The sequence below is a fragment of the Schistocerca serialis genome, unplaced genomic scaffold, assembly GCF_023864345.2.
Source record: "Schistocerca serialis cubense isolate TAMUIC-IGC-003099 unplaced genomic scaffold, iqSchSeri2.2 HiC_scaffold_1073, whole genome shotgun sequence".
Taxonomy (NCBI): Eukaryota; Metazoa; Arthropoda; class Insecta; order Orthoptera; family Acrididae; genus Schistocerca; species Schistocerca serialis.
In genome coordinates this window covers 10,001-15,000 of record NW_026047265.1, presented here as the reverse complement: position 1 = coordinate 15,000, position 5,000 = coordinate 10,001, and positions in this window count along the sequence as shown.

Sequence of the window (5,000 nt, the reverse complement as noted above, 5' to 3'; positions counted from 1 at the left end):
TGGCATTGCCGGCGGGAGACAACACGCGCCACCTACGGTGACCGGCAGCTCCAACGCCAGCGCCACAGAAGGACAAAAGCCCTACTTGGGTGCCGAAGCGAACTCTCCCAGCACAGCGCACGCGCCAACACGTCCGCACAGCTGCGATACAAACCACCTGCGAGAACCGCTGGGGCGACCGAGCAGCAGACGGCGTCGCGGCGCCGAGCGCCGGGCGGCGGCGCATCCTCAGCGCACAAAGTCCTCAATCGGACCAGCACACTGCAGATGGCCACCGCGCTTCGCACCGGGCCCGCGAGGACCTACTTTGGCCGCAAGGCGCCGCGAGCAGGGGGCGCCGGCGCGCAGCTGCGCCGCCTGCCGCGTCCGTCGGCCGGCGCGCCTGCCACCGGCCGCCCCCACCAGCCGGCTGTAGCGCGTGCGCCCACGCACCGCGCTGCCAGCACGCCGGGCGGCCCCCCCTCACCGGCCGGGGACGGTCCCACCCAGCCACCGCCGCGTATCGCCTCACACCCAGATCCCCCTTTCACGTTCGTGGGCATGGTGGGTCCCCTTTCACGTTCGTGGGCATGGTGGGTATCCCTGAAACAACCGGTTAATAGCTCGACCGATCGTCGCCAACACTGATTCACCTCTAGCGAGAACAACCGCACCACAACGGGTTACCGGTTGTTCATTTGCGTAACGTCACCAGCAAACGTACACGTCCATCGCCATTTGCAACGAGTATTGCATGCCTGTGTCAGGTGTCACAACACACTACGTCTGCCCACATAGACGCAACAACATGTGCACGCCTAGAGAACACGTGGAAGGTAGACCCCGTACGTATGCGGTGTCCATTGCGCGAACGACTGTCAGCCCGCCTCTGCAGCATGTCGCAGATGTGGAACGCGGTGCAACATGCTATCACGGTGTGTGAGAAGAGACGACTACGTCCGAATACACGCTCCACTACATCAACAGACTGCTCATGCTGATCGCCATCCAGGGCGTCCGTTCCTCCCACACGTCTGTATGGCGTACCACACTGCAATCCAGCTCTTATAGGGAGACGACACGTAGCTGCGTGCACAATATTTGGACTGTATGGTCCGCCGTTGCTAGGCGCTGTCGTCATACGGTCACATGGGCCACGATGTATCATTCAGTACATACGGAGCAATGTGCAGTACAGTTTGTGGGTTTTGCGTACATCGGCGGACAGGTGACAGGCCGTACCACAACGTAGGCTGAGTACGTCGGCATGCGAAGGGCATTGAACATGCAAACTTCTCACCGACCAGCTTGCGAAGGCAGGGGGGAAGGGGGGGGGGCATGTACGTCCTGCTGCTATCCACACTACAGTGTATAGCAGGAGCATGTGGAAAGTCAGCAACACCTGCAAGGTGTTTAACATGACGCGATACACAGGGGACCGGGCAGTGCGAGTAGCGAACTATATTGCGAGGGTTGCGGTTAGGCAACACTACACTACTTTAACGGGTTGCATAACAATTACAGAGCAGGTTCAGCGACAACGTGCGTCAGGTTAAGGCGCAATATAGTTTAGGTTACGGCGCACTTTAGGTTAGGTTAAGGCACATTATAGGTTAGGTTAAGGCACAACATGGGTTACGTTAAGGCACAACATGGGTTACGTTAAGGCACAACATGGGTTACGTTAAGGCACAACATGGGTTAGGTTAAGGCACAACATGGGTTAGGTTAAGGCACAACATGGGTTAGGTTAAGGCACAACATGGGTTAGGTTAAGGCACAACATGGGTTAGGTTAAGGCACAACATGGGTTAGGTTAAGGCACAACATGGGTTAGGTTAAGGCACAACATGGGTTAGGTTAAGGCACAACATGGGTTAGGTTAAGGCACAACATGGGTTAGGTTAAGGCACAACATGGGTTAGGTTAAGGCACAACATGGGTTAGGTTAAGGCACAACATGGGTTAGGTTAAGGCACAACATGGGTTAGGTTAAGGCACAACATGGGTTAGGTTAAGGCACAACATGGGTTAGGTTAAGGCACAACATGGGTTAGGTTAAGGCACAACATGGGTTAGGTTAAGGCACAACATGGGTTAGGTTAAGGCACAACATGGGTTAGGTTAAGGCACAACATGGGTTAGGTTAAGGCACAACATGGGTTAGGTTAAGGCACAACATGGGTTAGGTTAAGGCACAACATGGGTTAGGTTAAGGCACAACATGGGTTAGGTTAAGGCACAACATGGGTTAGGTTAAGGCACAACATGGGTTAGGTTAAGGCACAACATGGGTTAGGTTAAGGCACAACATGGGTTAGGTTAAGGCACAACATGGGTTAGGTTAAGGCACAACATGGGTTAGGTTAAGGCACAACATGGGTTAGGTTAAGGCACACCATGGGTTAGGTTAAGGCACACCATGGGTTAGGTTAAGGCACACCATGGGTTAGGTTAAGGCACAACATGGGTTAGGTTAAGGCACAACATGGGTTAGGTTAAGGCACAACATGGGTTAGGTTAAGGCACAACATGGGTTAGGTTAAGGCACAACATGGGTTAGGTTAAGGCACAACGTAGGTTAGGTTAAGGCACAACGTGGGTTAGGTTAAGGCACAACGTGGGTTAGGTTAAGGCACAACGTGGGTTAGGTTAAGGCACAACGTGGGTTAGGTTAAGGCACAACATGGGTTAGGTTAAGGCACAACATGGGTTAGGTTAAGGCACACCATGGGTTAGGTTAAGGCACAACATGGGTTAGGTTAAGGCACAACATGGGTTAGGTTAAGGCACAACATGGGTTAGGTTAAGGCACAACATGGGTTAGGTTAAGGCACAACATGGGTTAGGTTAAGGCACAACATGGGTTAGGTTAAGGCACAACATGGGTTAGGTTAAGGCACAACGTAGGTTAGGTTAAGGCACAACGTGGGTTAGGTTAAGGCACAACATGGGTTAGGTTAAGGCACAACATGGGTTAGGTTAAGGCACAACATGGGTTAGGTTAAGGCACAACATGGGTTAGGTTAAGGCACAACATGGGTTAGGTTAAGGCACAACATGGGTTAGGTTACGGCACAACATGGGTTACGTTACGGCACAACATGGGTTACGTTACGGCACAACATGGGTTACGTTACGGCACAACATGGGTTACGTTACGGCACAACATGGGTTACGTTACGGCACAACATGGGTTACGTTACGGCACAACATGGGTTACGTTACGGCACAACATGGGTTACGTTACGGCACAAATTAGGTTAGGTTACGGCACAAATTAGGTTAGGTTAAGGCACAAATTAGGTTAGGTTAAGGCACAAATTAGGTTAGGTTAAGGCACAAATTAGGTTAGGTTAAGGCACAAATTAGGTTAGGTTAAGGCACAAATTAGGTTAGGTTAAGGCACAAATTAGGTTAGGTTAAGGCACAAATTAGGTTAGGTTAAGGCACGATATAGGTTAGGTTAAGGCACGATATAGGTTAGGTTAAGGCACGATATAGGTTAGGTTAAGGCACGATATAGGTTAGGTTAAGGCACGATATAGGTTAGGTTAAGGCACGATATAGGTTAGGTTAAGGCACGATATAGGTTAGGTTAAGGTACGATATAGGTTAGGTTAAGGTACGATATAGGTTAGGTTAAGGTACGATATAGGTTAGGTTAAGGTACGATATAGGTTAGGTTAAGGTACGATATAGGTTAGGTTAAGGTACGATATAGGTTAGGTTAAGGTACGATATAGGTTAGGTTAAGGTACGATATAGGTTAGGTTAAGGTACGATATAGGTTAGGTTAAGGTACGATATAGCGTAGGTTCAGATACACATTGTTGTAGGGAAAGGTGTATTGGGGGGGGGGGTGGCAGGTTCGTTGATAGTGATTATCGTAATTGGATGCCTGCGGTATTATCCGATTTGTCACGTCAGGATGCACTTTTGGCTCATGACAGGCGGCGCTCCGATTCCATGGTTGTGGCAGATCTGTGTCTTTCATTCCTGCCATTGTTTGTGTGCTGTGACAGGAGGCAGTATTGTGATGTTGGGTGCACCACTGTGTAGGACATGTGTGGGTGTTCGTGGCTTAGCTGAGCAATGTGCGGATGTCGGAAGGGTGGGATATTGTGTTTTCTGGGTGGACCTCCCGGTCTGGTAATGATAGTGTGGATTGTGTCATGTGGCGGAGAGGATGCACTGGATGTTCTTCCATGCTGGTGGTTAGATATTGTGTGTGATAAGAGAGTAGTGTGTGATAAGAGTGTCTGGCTGACGTGTGGTTCTCATTGTGTGCAGAGTCTTTCAGCATGTATAGGGACGGTTGTATATATTATCTGTATTCTGATGGCTCTGCATCTATTACTAATCAGTGCCGTGTATACGGTTACTCTAGTTCCAGTCGAAACTGTTCTATCTCTGTACATTAGTGACACTGCGGCTCCACTATGTTGCCGCCCCTGTCGGCCGTTTCCCCCAGTGTATGGCTAATGATTATCAGCAATCAGTCTATTAGTCAATACCGGTAGTGTGACGACGTCAAATGTCCGGGATGGGGGAAGCTACACCCTTCCCGTGGGTCAGGGCCTAGAAAGACTCTTCCCACGCAGGAGACTCGGACTGTCGTTACTCTTCCGAGACATATATGTGCCCAGCGTTTTTTTGCGGCTGCGAGTGCAACGCCAGGAGGCTCGGACTGTCGTTACTCTTCCGAGATATATATTTGCCCAGCGTTTTTTGCGACTGCGAGTGCAACGCCCACGGGTGCCGACATGGATGGGGCGCTTCCTAGCTGATGGCTCAGCATGAGAATCCGTACAGTGAGCAATGCGATCGCGTCTGTAGCTTGTACGTGGTACAGCTCGCAGCTCATGAATAGGGACAGCGGGAATGTCGCATATTGGAAATATCTCTTCATGAAACGCATGTTATAGGTGTGAATTGCACCTTACGAGTGCGGGAAACGTCCGCCGTTCATCCGCTGGCGATGCGAGTTGGGCGGTTGGGGTGGGGCACGAACGGGTGCA